Here is a 17,952-nt window from a genome sequence, read left to right as displayed (position 1 = left end):
AGTTAACCTAGCTGATATTATGGAGATGTGTATTCCAATATTACTTCATTTATATTGCAGCTGCAGGTGTCTTGCGCCACCAGGCAGGTTAGTAATTCTCTCCCTGTAACTGTTAAAAAATATAAGTATGACAGCTTGCAAAAGAGTGCAGTGTAGTCACCTATTAATATAAAGTGCAAGTAACAGTGTAAGAGAGATTCTGCTAGTACTGTGTGATTACATAAGTGTGATACAGCCTGTAATCCAAAAATAAAAATGAAACAAGTCTGAAATAAAGATGTTCCACCTGTAATATAATAGTACATAACCTGCAGCAGGCTGAAAATTACAGCTACACAAGCTGAGTAAAACACATGTGTGAAATATATCCCCGTTTAAATTCTGAAACATGACACAAGTGAGACTGTTGGAAAGGATTGTTTTAACCACGTAAAACATGTCAATAAAGCCTAGAATTAAGTACCATCCTGAATTGTACAAATAAAACAAGTGAGAGTGTGAGAAAGAGGTATGAATCCACCAATAAAGTTGTAATAACTCCTGAATAAAGTATACTGCAGTCAGTACAGAATGAAATGAATGTTACAGGCACAACCAAACAGCGAAATGTGTGGAATAAAGTACTGAAGCTGGAATGTGTGTCCCACAATTTGGATATGTTGCTGTCAGTTTGCAATATGCAGATAGTATGGTTGTATGAAATACCAAACATCCACAGTTGTCTAGAGCCATATAAAGCAAATGTAGCAGGATGCTGTAGCTGAACAGAGCCAGATATGAATGTGTATGAATAAAAATGAAATGTATATTAATGTAGCAGTAACATTCCAATAGGAAACTGTAGTCAGACCTGTAGTGTGTATATATCTGCAGCTAGTAGAAATGTGCAGCATATATATAGGTATTTGAAGTTGTTAATGAAATAGTTCTTCACCCAACCCTATAGCCTGCTGCCCGTCCTACACAGCCCCCAGCACAGCCCCGTCCTGGGCAGTGAAGGCACAGTGGCAACTGCCCATGGGTGGGGATCTCAGTTCCACTGTTGCCATCTGTGGGCTCATGGGCTCAAGATATCCAAACATCCATCCCCGTCAATTGTGTATCCCCCCCACATGTGTCATACACCACCCCTGTATGCGTTTTGTTTGTCTTGTCTGTTAACCTCCCCTACCTACCTCCCCAGCTATACCGACTTCCTGTACCTGACATACCACTCTCACCTGAAAAAAAAAAAATGGGCACTCTGTACCCACAAAAAAATTATGCCCCATACATATCTGCCCATTTTGCACACATGTCTGCTGGACATGTAAACTGGCAATTACAATTGGCTGTACAACAAATATTGTTGTCCTCACACCTCTCTCAGGGGTGGAAGGTTTCAAATTTCACACCAAATTACAAACATATGCACAGCTGTTGCTGATGAAGAAATGGGCAGCTATGGGCCTTTCCTATATCCCTCCTGCAAAACCCGAGCTTGTTTTCCTACTGTCCTACCCTCTTTGTGCCCCCTTTTTTACCACTTTCCTATCTCCCCATTTTCTTTTCTTTAAAAGAAAATAGTGCGGGTGTGCGCGAGAGTAAGCACTTTTAAGCAGTAGTAAGCGGGAGTGCGTGTCTGTGCGCTTAGCTAAGCGTGTGTGCGCGAAGCTAAGCTGCAGTGCGCATGCGTGACCTCCGTGCAAACCAGCGCTAACCCGCTTACAACTGCTTAAAAGTGCCTTAGTCACTCTGAATGACAAGGCCTGTAGTTTTCTCAGCAGCAAAATAAAATACCTCTGTCAGTCTTGAACCCAGGACCTTGGAAACACTAGCAGTCTCGAACCCAGGACCTTGGAAACACTAGTCTGCATGGCTTACCACTAAGCCATGACTGCTACACAAGAACATTGTGCTGAAAGAAATATATCATGAAATAGTAGGAATTAATGTAAAGAGAATATAGCATGTCTAGTACACAAAGCATGTCATGTATATTTAGTGTCAAATCTAGTGGATTTGTAAAATAGTACTGTGTGAAGGGAAACAGCCATGCTAGTTGGTAGCTAGTAGGTAATAATGTTACAGTAGCATCTGGCAAGCCACACACATACTCAGATCAGGATAAACACTGCCATAGTTGAATAGTTAAGAGCCCAGACATAGCAACTGTGACTGAGTTACAGGGATGTCCCTGATGTGAAAACAAATGTCAACTGTGCCCCACTGACACCCTGTGAAATGTACTAACAGTAGGCATAAAGGTGTTACTACACATGCAATGGTAACTATGAATTACTGAAAATATGCACCACTTGCACGTCACAAATGTTGTAGTAATACAAATGCTCGAAATAACCCACAGTCACAACTGCAGACTATCAGAATATTTCATTGGAGTATCCCACTGTTATGTACCATTCCATGGGGCTGATAAAAGATGCACCTGAGAGTATCTGAGGCCTGCTCAGCAGCATGATCAAATACGCTTGTAAGTGTCAAGGCTCACACCATGGCCAGATCACACTGCATGCAGTAACACCCTACCACAACAAACACATAGGGTATTGCTACCCAAACAGATATAGCAAGCATTAGAAGCTGTGAATGTAAATGGAAAATAGGAAAGCCATAGCAACACATTACAGGAAAGACACCTAGCAGGCATACAAGGAGTGAATGTAAAGGGCAAATATTGAAGCCATAGCAACAGATTGCAAGAGCCCCTGCTATATACCAGTTACACCACAATTCCCACAGGAATGCACACACACCCATATACACAGTATTACTAGTCGTAGGTGTCAGTTTACATACACACGGAGAAGAGGAAACTGGAGGAAGGAATACTCAGCTTACAGTATAACATGCATTGCAGTGTCTACAACACAGCCTGAAATATGAGAGACATACCAACCCTTACACTCACAGAACAGTGTCCACAGCAAACCAACATGGTCCCCACCCTGATAATCTGAAAGGGCTACGCCTACCTAACAGACTTTTTTATAGCACTGTCCTGAAATCACAGTGAGAACTGCAATCACTACACAACAGGCTGCATGCAATTAGTAAATGCTGGCTAACAATTGGTGCAGAGGCCATCACATGGACATGTGCAGATACCTACAAAAGCATCCTGTACTCCCAGTCCACACATGCAATACTTTAATTGCACCCTCTGGAGGTAGAGAGAGAGAGAAAGAGAAAGAGAAAGAGAAAGAGAGAAATAAAAAAATTAAAAAAAAAGTAACAACAAAACAAACAAGTTGACAGCAGGCCAAGTAACTGAAAGCCTACGCAAACAGCTGCAACAAACACAGGTAATGTAAAGTACTAATATAATAGTCTACATAGTGTGAACCCTCCATATGTGTTATTGGTCTGTATCTATGTATATGAAGATGTGCATAGGGCCGGGGACATACTGCAACTGTCACTGAAGGTTCTACATACATATGTATGTGAAGGTAGCTATGTGCACGTAGCAATGTAGGTTGTAGTGCAATGTACAAGTAGGTTGTACAGTAATGGATGTTCATCAGTACGTTACTGTGTGTATACATATGTGGAACTAAAAGGAGTATATATATATATATATATATGTATATCTATCATGTGTATACATATGTATATCGAGATATGTATGTATATATATATATATATATATATATATATATATATATATATATATATATATATGTGTATAATATGCATATATGTATACATAGATAGAGAGGGATGTAGAAATACATAGACATATATAGTTTCACAGTGTCATAGTGTAGTACTAGGCTATCTGCAGACAGTGTACAGAATAGATTTAGAAAACTGTGCCTCTGTATAGTAGTGACACAGTGAAGACCCCCTTACATAATAGCATTAGTTTACTGTGCCTCTGTCTAGTAGTGACACAGAGATGACCCCTGGTGTAAACCTATGATCTCCCATCCACTCGTCAAGAATTCACATGAAGAGAGTCAGTGAGGGGCTCTGCCTAACATGAACTGGGGTTCTGTTCCAGAGTATGGGAAGCCTCTGAGTTATGAATCTGTCCCTACAGCATGTCCTATTCATATTTGTGCTGAGGTTTAAATCTGTAGCTCTTGTGGTTCTGATGGATTTGGATTTTACGAGGTGGAGCATGTCCATCAATTCCTGATTGGACATGGCCTTGTACGTCAGGCACAGATCACCTCTAAGTAGGTGGTATGCTACAGAATAGAGCTGGAGTTTCTTTAGTCTGGCAACATATGACATTTATTGGAGACCCTTGATCCTCTTGGTGAGGTACTTATGGGGTTTCCCTAGCTGTTGCAAGTGCTAGGTGAGGTACATACCAAATGGGGCATAGTACACATTCATGGGCCTGATAAGGGAGGAGTATAGGGGTACAATGACCTCCTTTGATCTGGATGTGAATCCCTTCATGATAAGGTGGGCAAGGTAGGAAGTCTATCCAACCACTTTGGCAACGTGGGTGTCAAATGAGAGGTCAGTATCGATTTGTGTCCCCAGGTCTCTGATTACTTTGTCTGTACTCAGTGGGTTACTGTCTATGTGATAATATGTGGGTACTTTGTTTTTCCCAAAGGGGATGACTATACATTATTTGGCATTCAGTTTAAGGCCATGACTCCGGTACCAGTTGTCCATTTCAGTGAGGCCTTTCTGTAGGATGTATGTGTCAGCTGGTGTATCGACTATGGCGCCTAGTATGCAGTTATCTTTGAACTTTGTCAGCCACTACCCTCCCATGTTTGCTTCCACATCTGAGAAATAAATGCCGAACATGAGGGGTCCCAGGACAGAGCCCTGTGGGACACCACTTGTGACTGGCTCTGAGTCTGACATGGCACCAGCGATTTTGACTTTATGGTTTCTTTCCTTTAGCCGGTTTGCAACCCATCTTGTGACATATGGATTTACATTTAAGCTGTTGAGCTTGTCTATTATGCCAGAGTGGGGTATTGTGTCGAAAGCTTTAGCCAAGTCTAGGTAGGCTGTATGGACTGCTGTGCCCTCGTCAATGGCTCTAGTGACTGCTTTGAAAAGGTCAACCAGGTTCAAAAGGCAGGATCTGCCCTTTACAAAGCCGAACTGGGTGGGATCAAGTGTCTGTAAGTCCCCAATGTCTCTGTGTATGAGTTCCATAATGAGTCTTTCCACAGCTTTGCAGACCAGGCTGGTTAAGCTTATGGGGTGGTAGTTACCAGGGTCTGTAGAGGTGCCTCCTTTGTGGAGTGGGACTACTGTTGCTGTATGCCAGTGTTCAGGTACATATGCTGTAGTAAGGCTATGGTTAAATAGCATTTTATGTGTGGGTTTAGCTCCTCTTGGAGTTCACGTAGCACGCAACCCGGGATACCGTTGGGTCCCATTGATGCTGTGTTTATAGCTTTGCTGAGGGCGGTTCTCAGCTGGACATCTGAGATGACAGGGAGGTTACATTTAGCTGGGATAAGTAATTCCTCTTTTGGGGGTGAGGGAGGGGAGAAATTTGCACCGAACCTGTCTGCCAGAATGTTGGCAATATCAGTGTGTTCAGTGTAGTTTTTGTCACTGTGAACTAACTCTGAACATATCTGAGGGTTTCTGCCCAGGTTTCTAACATAGCAGAAGAAGGCCTTGTGGTTATCTGTAGTGTCCATAACGATTTTCTCTCAAAGTTGGCCTTGCATGTTTGTATGAGAGAACGTAGCTTTCTACTCTACTAGTGCTGATCAGAGATGCCTTATCTTTATGGGATTCTGCTCTGTCATGCAGTAGCTTCCTTCATTTGTTATACAATTTGTTCATGGCTGGGGTCCACCAGACAGGACGCCTGCCCTTGGTGGAGAGGGTCTTGGTTTTATTTGGGATTGCATGATCCATGGATTCTTGGAGATGTCCGTAGAAAGCATTTGTGAAGGAGCCTGCATTGTGGGATGTGGTTTCCACTGGCCCAGTGGGCTTAAAGGATACCAACTCAGTTTTAAGAAGTGTAAAGTTGGCTTTTGAGAGGTTTCTCACTGTAGTCTTTTGTGTTGTGGGTGGAGGTGGGATATGTATATCCAGGGTGATTAGTTTGTGGTCAGATGTGACTAGTGAGGGGTATACTTCCAGTGTGTAGCACATTGTCCCCATGTTTGTGATGATCAGGTCTAGTATATTATCTCCCCTTGTGGGAGAGGTGACTAGCTGTTCCATTGCATTTGAATTTTTGAATTCCGGGAACCTTTGGGCTAGGGTGTTTGGGCTAGAATAATGCACCCAGTGTATGTTAGGGTAGTTGAAGTCTCCCAATATGATGGTGTTTGGTGGGACATTCATATCCTCCAATGTCTTCAGGAAGGCTGACTGGGGTTCCTGAGATTGGGAGAGTGGTCTGTAACATGCTACCAGTTGTATAGCAGTATTGCCTACGGTTAGTTGCACCTGTATGGTCTCTGATGCTTCATGTGTTGCCACTAACCTGGAGGTGTGGGTGTCCTTGATGAATATGGACACTCCCCCTCCCTTTGTGGTTCGGCCTGGGTTTTGGGGTCGAAAAGCATGATATGAGGTATAGCCTGGTAGTGCTGGGGTGCTCTTAGGAGCCTTGAACCAGGTTTCTGTTACTGCACAGATGTCAATGTTCTCCATACTGAGGAGTGCTTCGAGATCCTGCATCTTGAGATTTAGTCTTCTGGCGTTGAGCAGCATTGCCCTTAGTTTTTTTCCATTTTTGTTTTCTAAGGAGGTGCGTTTGTCTTTTGAGCCTTGCCTAAAAAAGGCACTATGGGGGTGGCAAGAGCCTTAGCCAATATCCAGAAGCCCAGTGGTGACAGGTGTAAGCCGTCCCTTGCGAAGCAGCGTGGCTTGTCCAACATGTCATCCCAAGCAGACAGATATTGGATCCCCTTAGAATGACACCAGTACTTGAGCCAATTATTAAAGCTGATCATCTTGTCATTGTATTGAGGCATCATTCTTGGTGAGGGCAAGATGCTGCTCAGGGTCAGAGTCATACCAGTCTGGGCTACATAATCAGAGAGCTCCTCTATGTCTCTTTTCATGTAGTCCAGGGAGGTACGTCTCAGGTCATTCACGCCAGCATGGACAATGACGGAGTCATATTTGTACTTGATTTGGAGTGACCTGAGTGCGTGTGTTATGTGGCAAATCCTAGCTCCTGACAGACAGCTCACAGTCACCCTCTCCTTGCTCAGCCTGGTAGGCGGGACATCAGTGTGTCTGACTATAGAGTCACCTATTACTAGTGTATCAGGCATGGTGTTTGGCCTTAAGGGCTGTGATTGCTTGACACACTGATTTATTGAAGTATGTGTTGCATGTGTTATGTTTTGAGGTGGTGGATTTTTGGGTGTCTGCTTTGGGGGCCTCTGTTGTTTTGGTAAGTTTTTTATTAGAGCCTCCGAGTATGTCTTCGTGTTGTTATGTGATTGGTTTGCAGTTGGGGTAGGTCTATGTGGGACTGGATTTGTTGTGTGTGTGGTTACCATCTCCTCCTGTCTGGTCTTGACAGCCTTGAGTTGAGAGAGTTCAGCCTCCAGTTTGGCTATATAGTTGCATCTCTCACATGTATTTGTGTTTGTTGGGAGGAGGAGAGGGTTGTCTGTGTACATGAGACAATTGTAACATTGTCTCAAGATTCCCAGATTAACCAGCTGAACCGGAGAGGATGCCAGAACTCTACCACTCGACATGCTAGAATAGTATAAGGGAGTGCTGTGCCTTTAAGGGAAGTGGGTATTCACAGGGGTGGATGTAGTGCTTACTTTAGTTTGAGAGTGCTTACTTATAAGGAGAGGTTTTGAGAACAAGTGCTAGGCTTATAATATAGTGAGTAGACTGATTATACAAAGAGTAGAGCTTTCTTAAGGGAAAATTTGAAGAGCAGACTTGGCGGAGCCAGAAGAAGTTTAACCTTGTTTTACCGGCGCTGCGCTATGCGCACAATTGCGCAAAGCTGTGCAAACCACTGATTTTAAACAGGGAACTTCAAAAGAGCTAGAAATGGTCCAAAACAACCAATTACTACAGCTCTTGTGCTGAGGTCACTTCCCTCAAGGACAGGTAGGCTGCTCAAGGCTCCCCACTCCCACTGGTGAGCAAAGAAACTTCCTTCTATCCAAGTAAGGTAATGGACAACACAGGAACTACACCACAGCCCAGAATATAGCAAGGCCTGTAAACTGGTCTAAACTAGTCGAGGAGAGGCAGGAAAACAAGGATTATTTTTTTTGTTTTTTTGTTTTTAGATAGAAAACACACAGAAATGCAGAAACAGCAATAAATCAGTTGTACGGACTAGCACACTTTAGTGGGCAGCCTCAACAGTTAAATTAAATAGTAAACAAACAAATTTTCGATCAAAATTCGACTAAATGCAACTTTAAGTGCAGATAGTATTAAATGCAGTAAACAGCTAAAAGAAACAGTTAAAGCTTGCTTGAGGTAAGCACTAGAAGGTAATTCAAGTAAAAAAAAACAGCAGGATACTTAAATCAAGAAAGTAGTCGCTTTACTGAGTTCTCTGTAGCTAGGACCCCTCTGCAGGACCACGTGGAGCTGTGTCTTAGTATAGCCAGAAAAAAACACCAGAGGTGGATTTTAAACAGGGAACTTCAAAAGAGCTAGAAATGGTCCAAAACAACCAATTACTACAGCTCTTGTGCTGAGGTCACTTCCCTCAAGGACAGGTAGGCTGCTCAAGGCTCCCCACTCCCACTGGTGAGCAAAGAAACTTCCTTCTATCCAAGTAAGGTAATGGACAACACAGGAACTACACCACAGCCCAGAATACAGCAAGGCCTGTAAACTGGTCTAAACTAGTCAAGGAGAGGCAGGAAAACAAGGATTATTTTTTTTGTTTTTAGATAGAAAACACACAGAAATGCAGAAACAGCAATAAATCAGTTGTACAGGCTAGCACACTTTAGTGGTAGTAGTTTTCAGGCCAGTTATTCTACATTACGAAGGTACATGGTCTGTACACTTGTGGGGGGGGTGGGGCTGGACCCAGCCTGTCTGACCTGTGAATGTCTGGGTACAGGCTTATAGTGCCTGCATATATACACTGTTACCTACTGGAAGTCGTACACCTTGTTTGTTGTAGCATAGTCTACATACAAGCCTACTGACTGTAGCTTTGTTTGTATGCATGTTTGCTTGTTATGTCCCTGAAACACTGATTCCACCTGCAATGCAGATTTACAGTGCCTCTATGGATCCCTAGTGACATCTGTATTGCTTACTGTACTGATGTCCATGTCTCACTTGACAGAACGTCACTGTTTGTCCTGTTTGCATGTAAGTTGCTTGTAACACATTGCATATGACTTACCTCGCATTTGCTCAAGACAGCATTCATATATGCCAGCACTAACAAATCAGGAGCACTACACCCACATATACTCACCTTGAGTACCTTGTTCCCCCATTGGCCCTATGTGTCATTAATTAGTATGGGATTCACAATGCTATGGTAGCATGTGCAAAGGTCACCTGTCAATCTACTCTCTGGTCCAGTTGGTGAATCTGTGAGTCATGTGGCAATGTTACAGCTGCCTCATGTACACAGACAACCCTTTCCCCTTCCCATACACTTACAACACATGTGAGAGATGCAACCACATAGCCAAACTGGGGGCTAAGCTCTCTTAATTCAGTACTGGCATACCCTGTCAGGTGGAGTGGGATACTACAGTGAATACAGTACCAGTCTCACATAGACCTGCCACGACCGCAATCCAAACACAGAAACACACAGGTACATTCTTGGACTCTCAGAATAGCATCCTGCCTGAGCAGCTGACACCTGCAAAGCAGACACACAAGCAAACATTACGCCAGAGCAGAGCACGTGCAACACATAGCTCGCAAAGCCTGTGTGCCAAACAGTCACAGCCCATACGGCTTAACAACACACCTGCTACAGTTGTAATAGGTACCTCTATCGTCAGGTACACTGAGGTCCTGCTCACCAGGCTGAACAAGGTGAAGGTCATGCTGAGATGCCTGTCGGGCACTATGATCCACCACATAACACAAGCATACAGATCACTCCAAGGCATGTACGAATATGACTCAGTCATTTGTCTGTGCCAGTGTGTATGACCTGTGACGCACCTCCCTGGACTACATGTTAGGGGACATAGAGGGGCTCTCTGAGCTTGTGGCACAGGCTGATATGACGCTGACCTTGAGTAGCATCTTACCCTCACCAAGAATGCTGCCACAATATGTAGACAGGATGATCAGTTTCTACAATTACTGTATGTTTCGGTGACATTCAAAGGGGATCCAATGCCTGTCAGCGTGGGATTACATGCTGGACAAGCCACATTGCTTTGCTAAGGGCAGCTTGCACCTGTCACCCATGGGCCGTTGTATATTGGCAGAGGCTGTTGCTACACACATAGTGCCTTTGTATGCAAGGCTGACATTACATAGCCACCTACACAGGTATCACATGGGATAGGACACTAATAGTAATGCTACTCAACACCAGCAGTGTAAACCTCAAGATGCATGCAGTGGAAACTGTCCTTAGCATGGGGAACAGCAATATCCGTGCAGTAACAGACTCCTGGTACAAGGCTCCCAGGTGCACCCCATCACTGCCAGGTCATACCTCATACCATGCTTGTCGTCCCCTACACATGCACCAAACCAGAACAGGGGGGATGTATCCAAAGGCACCTCAGATACACACACCCCCAGGTTGGTGGCACAGCACAAAGCATCAGAGCCTATCCATGTGCAACTAACAGTGGGTTAGACTGCCTTCAGGTTCATAGCCTGGCACACACCACCCTCCCATATCCAGGAAACCCACTTGGCCTTCCTGACAACACTGGGAATATGACGGTCTCTACAAACACCATTATATGGGTGGACTGCAACTACCCAAACATAGAGTGTGAGCATTACTCTAGCTCCAAAACCCTAGCTGAAGGGTTCCTAGCATTCATTCCCTGCATTGCTATGGAACAACTTGTTACCACTCCCACAAGAGGCGAAAACATGCTGCACCTGTTCATTACCAACATGTGGACTATATGCTCCAGACCAGTCATGTATCCCTCGCTGGTGGGATGACACCATCTACAACTCACACTGTATATTCACATACCACATGCAGCCCCTGCACAGAACACCACAGTCATACAGTTGTCTAATGCAAATTCCATGTAGTCACATGAGGCAGGTTTCGGACATGGGAACTATTGAAGATCACAGGTACATATGTGGAGTTGGCACACACATACATCATGTGTGCATTGACATTACTGATATAATGTATGTCGTGCAATATTGGGAACAACACCCCACACACATGGACAAACTGTGTGACAAAAACACACATGGCGTTTGTAGGATACAAACCCCTACCTAACTATGTTATGACACTTGTGAGAGACGCAGTAGCAGAGTGTGCTATTTGCATTACTGGGAGGCTTGCTTCCTCCTGCTGTACTTATAGGGTGCTGACATCATCAGTGTTTAGACAGTGGAATATGCTAATGTGTTGTGTTGTCCTAGTTGCCAAAAGGGGCATTTCTCTTACATGTAGAATTGCACACACACTGCTCCCCCACACACATTCACACACACACTGAGCACTTGCAGGATTCAAACCCCTACCTAACTACGTTATGACACTTGTGAGAGACACAGTAGCAGAGCACGCTATTTGCATTACTGGGAGGCTTGCTTTCTCCTGCTGTACTTATAGGGTGCTGACATCATCAGTGTTTAGACAGTGGAATATGCAGCATGTGTTGTGTTGTACTAGTTGCCAAAAGGGACATTTCTCTTACACATAAATTGCACACACACACTACTCCCCCACACACATTCACACACACTTGCAGGATTCAAACTCCTACCTAACTATGCTATGACACTTGTGAGATACGCAGTAGCAAAGCGCGCTATTTGCATTACTGGGAGGCTTGCTTTCTCCTGTTGTACTTATAGGGTGCTGACATCATCAGTGTTTAGACAGTGGAATATGCAGCATGTGTTGTGTTGTACTAGTTGCCAAAAGGGACACTTCTCTTACACACACACTACTCCCCCCCCCCACAGTCACACATACACACTGAGCACTTGCAGGATTCAAACCCCTACCTAACTATATTATGATACTTGTGGGAGACACAGTAGCTAAGCTCGCTATTCAAATTACTGGGTATCATTTGTGCTCCTGACATATGTATAGTGTGCTGACATCATTATGTATGAAGAGGTATGTACATCTGTTACTATCCATCAGTACAGGGGAGAGCATATCTATGCATTAACTTTGCACAGGCACAGTGGCCTATTGTACTGCGGAGGCAGACGCCAAATACACTGTGGATAGCCTTCTGTATTCCCTAGGGACAACAGCCTAGTATTGCACTCTACGGCCATATGTTTACCTGTCAGATGCAAGTATCTGTTGCTCATATACTGTTTGTGGGTCTTTATTGCCATAGCTTTCCCTATCTCTATGAACAACTTGTGTACTATGGAAGATGTTTGCATATGAGTGGGATCCAGTACTTTACTTATGTCTCTGTTGTAATTTCACTGTGTGCACTGGGCAGATTTCTGTATTGTGGGAGGTTCCTGTGTTAACACATACAAATGCCAGATATGTGTGTGCAACTGCTGAACTGTGACATGGTCTAAGTATGTGAGCATACCCAGTTCACAGTTTCTATGGCTTCTTGACTGACACGTCTCATTTATAAAGTGTGTGAGCATGCCCAGTCTGAACTTTCCTTATGTTGGGATCTGTGGTCCACCACATTTGTGTTTGTGTGTGGACTTCATCTATATTTCACATGTACAGTTGAGTGTTGGATGTCAGGTTGTGTTCTTACTGCCCAACTGCTTTGTGTCTGAACCTAACAGACATTATGCTGTGCCTGCAGGGTTGCCATGGGATAGTTTGCATACAGTTGTCAACATCCTTTCCTACTGACCAAACAGTGTATTGTCGTATAGTGTACTGGTTCAGTACTTTCACTGTGGTGGACAGTATCATCGGTTTCAGTCCTATCACTGCTTGTAATATTTATAGTGAGCACACCAGACTGGTTGAGGGCCAGTTGTGCAGATATGACCATGTTGCATTTTGTTCAGATATGGACAGCATAGTACATGATTGTCTGACATTGTTAATGTATTCCACAACTTGTGTGGACAGTGACAAACAATGGCCATGTGCCCTAGTCCATTTATAATGCTAGTCAGAGAGTGTTTGTCCTTCAACACACATTTACTGGTGTTTGCCATGACATATGTCAAGGTTAGTGTGCTGTGCCTCTGTCTACCCGTGACATATAGGTGATATCCAGGGTACACCTACCATCTCCCATCCAGTCATCATGATTCCTCTGGATGATGGTTAATGAGGGACTCCCTGGATAACCTGTACTGGGAGTTTAGTCGTGAGTGGAGTGAGCTTCTGGGTTATGGACCAATTGGTACAGCATGTCCTGTTTATGTCTGTGCTGGGGTTCAGGCCTGTCATCTGCATAGGTCACCAGCATTCAGATTTTACATGGTGCCAAATGTCCATTGATACCAGCTTGGTCATGGCTTTATACATCAGGCACAGATCACCTCCAGCCAGGCGGTATGGCACTGTGTGGAGCTGCAGTTTGTTTAATCAGGTGACACATGGCATCTGCTACAGCTCTGCATTCCTCCTGGCGGGGTATTTGTGGGGTCTTTCCAGTTGATGCAGGTGTCTGCTAAGGTACATCCCTCAAGGGCCATTGTACGCAATTGTGAGGCTGCTGATGGATGACTGGAGAGGCACATTGACCTACCCTGACCTAGCTGTGCTTACCTTCATGATTAGGTGGGTATATGGTATGTTTCTGTAACCACTACAGACACATGGTTGTCACATGCAGGATATCTATCACCTTGTGTCCCCAGGTCTCTTATTGCTCCTGATGTACTTACTGGGTTAACACCTATGTGGTAATTTCTGGCCATGTACTGTGTTTCCACAGGGATGACTATACACTATTCTGCATTTAGCTTGTTGACATGGCTGTGGCACCACTTGTCTGTTTCTGTGTGTGCCTTTTGTAGGATGCTTGTGTCAGCTGGAGGGTCCGATATGGTGGGCAGTTTGTAGTCTTCTGCAAACCTGTTCAGACAGAGTCCTTCCATGTTGGCCTGTACCTATGTGACATATATAGCATACAAGAGAGGTCCCAGGACCATGCCTTGTGGGATGCCAGTTGTACCTGGTTTGCAGTCTGACATGGCTGCAGCATGTCTGACCAGGTCAGTTCTGTCCTTGAGCTGGTTTGCAACCCATCTACTTGGATAGGGGTTTATAGTTAGGCTGGTGAGCTTATCTGTACTGACCAACTAGGGTATTGTATGGAAGGGTTTAGCAAGGCCCAGATAGGCTATGTGATCCACATTCCCCACATCAATGGCCTTGGTGCACATTTCACATGAGTTAGACATGTTTAAGGGGCAGGATCTGCCCTATGAAAGCCATACTGGGTAGGGTCCAATGTCTGTAGGTACCCAATCTCGTTATTCCTGGGATCCATGATCATCCTCTCCATTACTTTGCCAACCTAGATATTCGGGGTTGAGGGGTGATAGTTTGCAGTATCCATTCAGGCACCACCTTTGTGGTGAGGGACCACTGTTGCTGTACACTGCTCTTTGGGTACATATCCTGTGGTAAGACTGATAGTGCGCAGTAGTGCTATTTGGTGTTCCATTCTTCTTACAGTTCTTGTTGGACACAACCCAGGACACCATCTGGTACAATTGATGCTGTGTGGTTTGCTTTGTAGATGCTGGCTGTTACCTCAGCATCTGCAATGTCAGGGGGCCAGCACTCTGCTGGGATAGATATTTGGCAGTATGGTGCTGGTGGGGAGTTTGCAAAGAATCTGTTAGGTTGGATGTTGGCAATGTGTGTGGGTTTGGTGTATTGTTTGTGATATTTGAGTACTGCAGAGCATATCTGTGGATTATCACCATGGTTCCTACCATCAGGTAGGACAGCTGTGTGATAATCCTTTGTGTCCTGCACAATTTGTATCGTCATAGGTTCATAGGTTCATACTAGGCTATCTGCCCTGGCCATGTTTGAGCATGGACAGACTGTGTGTGAGTTTTGACACCCCTTGCAATATGCATATTATGCCCATTTAGGGTTTACTTTACTAGATGTGACACAGGGATGGCCCCCAGTGTACACCTACTATCTCCCATGCACTTCACCAGATGTCTCTTATTGAGTATGAGTGTGGAGCTCAGCCTATCATGGACTGGGATTCTGTTCCAGAGTGTAAGGAGCCTCTGGGTTATGGATCTGTCCCTCCAGCACATCCTATTTATCTATGTGTGGAGGTTCAGATATCTCACTGTGGTGTCTCTGCTGGATTTGGGGTTTCTGCAGTGGAGCATGTCCATTCATTCTGGATTGGACATGGCCTTGTACATCAGGCATACATCACCTCTGACTGGGCAGTATGCTTGTGAATTGGGCTGTGGTTTCTTCAGCCAGGCAGCAGATGACAAATGTTTGGACCCTTTATCCTTTTGGTGAGGTACATTTGGGGTCTTTCTAACTACTGCAGGTGTAAGGTAAGGTACATCCGAACTGGGGCATTGTTGTCACGTATGGGCCTGATAAGGGAAGAGTATGGGGGCACAGTGACCTCTCTTGATCTACATGTGCATCCTTTCATATTAAGGTGGGCAATATAGCAGGTCTTCCTGGCCACCTTGGCATTGTGAGTGTCACATGATGGGTTACCGTCCACTTGTGTCCATAGGTCCCTGATTACTTCTTCCATACATAATGGATTGCCACCTATGTCATACTTTGTGTGTGCCTTGTTTGGTATTTGTTGAGACATTCATACTCTGCAGTGTCTTCAGGAAGGCTGGCTGGGGTTCCTGGGTTTGTGAGTGTGGTCTGTAGCAGGCTGTAAACAGGGACGCAGTTTGAGCCACTCTTACTTGCCCGTGGATAGTCCATGCTGCTTCTTGCTGTGGTACCAACCTGGGGGTGTGGTTATCCTTAACAATTACTGATAGCCACACTCCTATTGTAGTGTGTTCCATGTTTTGGAGCTGTAGAGCATGGTATGAGGCATAACCTGGTAGTATTAGGGTGCTCTTCTGGGCCTTGACCCAGGTTTCTGTTACAGAACAGATATTGCCATTCTCCATGCTGTGCTGGGTTTGGTCTGCCTGCACCTTGCAGGTTAGACTTCTGGCGTTGGGTAGCATTACGTCCAGGTTGTTATCCCTTGTGCTACCTTTGGTGGTGGGTTTGTGTTTCCAGCCTTACCTATTCAAGGCACAGTGGGAGTGACAACAGCCTTTGCCAGTATCCACACAGCCAGGTGTGCTGGGTGCATGCCATCCCTAGCAGGTGGGGCATCATATCTTGCTCAGCATGTCATCCCAGGCTGTCAGCCATTTGTTCCCCCTTGATAACAGCAATACTTCAGCCAATTATTGTACTTGATCTTGTTGTCTTCATAGTGTGGTATCATGCTTGGTGAGGGTGAGATGTTAGGCAGGGTCTTCATGTTTGCATGTACTAGATGGTGTTACGTTGCTTAACACATGGCAATCATGCCTCAGGTGGTGCTGCAGGGCTGCCTCTTTCGGATGCACATACTAATACGACTCTTACACGGGCTGGTTTCAGCTTCGTGGATCGCTAATCTACCTCATTTGCATGCCTTTCGGCTGCAAGTGAGGTAATTAGCATATCCACGCCCTGCCTGTGTAAGAGACGTTTTAGCTGGTCTCTTACACGGGATTTCGGGCTGTTCCTGGATCGCGATGGCTGCATGGAGTCTTGCACGACTCTTAGACTCCATGCAAGCCATCGTGAATCCTGCCCTTTTTTTTTTTTTGTGTCTTTCGGCTTTTCCCGGTTAGCGGTCGCCACAGCGGAACTCCGGTCCTTTACTGATTGGTAGTTGACTTTTACGTGCCGAGTTACCAGCCCTGATGCACAACCTTCAACGAAGGTATGCCGATTCATGCATGTCTCCATGCAGAAGACGTTCTAGCTGAGAATCGAACCGGACAGCGTCTTACTGTGAGGCAACAACGCTACCGCAGCACCACCACCGCAGACTCATATAGAACTATAATCAGCAAACACATAAGACTGCTGAAGATACCAGCAGAAACATTAGGAAATGAATGTGCATGACATAAGCAAAGCTGACACATACAGGGAAAGACGTGCAGACAGAAGCAGACAGCTATGGCATGTATGCATTGGGCGGCTTTATGTGGTGAATGAGCTTTCCTTTCTAAATAAGCTGCATAGGAATAAATCACTAACATTGAGAAAGTACGGTAAGGAGCACAGAGTAATCCTATAGGATGTATAATAAACTAGAAACATGACAGTCAAAACAGTCAAAACAGACTGTTAATAAAAGTGATATTATAGAAGGGAAATACACTAGAGGGAGGTTAAAGCCAGCTATGAAAACAGAATTGCAGCGGATAGTAAAGGCAACCACAAGGCCTTCTATAGTCATGTAAAGAATCTCCACGGTAATATCCAGATTTGCTCTGCTCTGCTCTACTGCACAATGGTGCCTCCTATACCGAGCCAACAGATATTGCCAATATACTGTCCGACAGATTCAGTGCCAACTTTACCACCCCCCCCCCCCAAGGGACCAGTCATAATACCAGTAGTTTTCCAGGCGCCCTGCTGCACAGGTTAAAACAGCACTGTCTAAGGCCAAGAATACAGCTTCTATGGGACCTGAAAATATCCCTGGCTGTGTTCTACATGAACTACAGAGTGAACTGGCATCTCACCTGTGTGACCTGTTCAATCACAGCCTCACCTCAGGATTTGTCCCTACCGAATAGCGCACTGCTATAGTCATTCCTCTCTACAAAGGAGGAGAAACTACAGACCCTGGGAGCTATCGCCCCATTAGCCTAATGAGTCTG

The sequence above is a fragment of the Protopterus annectens genome, chromosome 2.part1 (genome assembly GCF_019279795.1).
Source record: "Protopterus annectens isolate FY-2018-M chromosome 2.part1, PAN1.0, whole genome shotgun sequence".
Classification (NCBI taxonomy): Eukaryota; Metazoa; Chordata; order Ceratodontiformes; family Protopteridae; genus Protopterus; species Protopterus annectens.
This window is presented reverse-complemented; position numbering follows the sequence as displayed.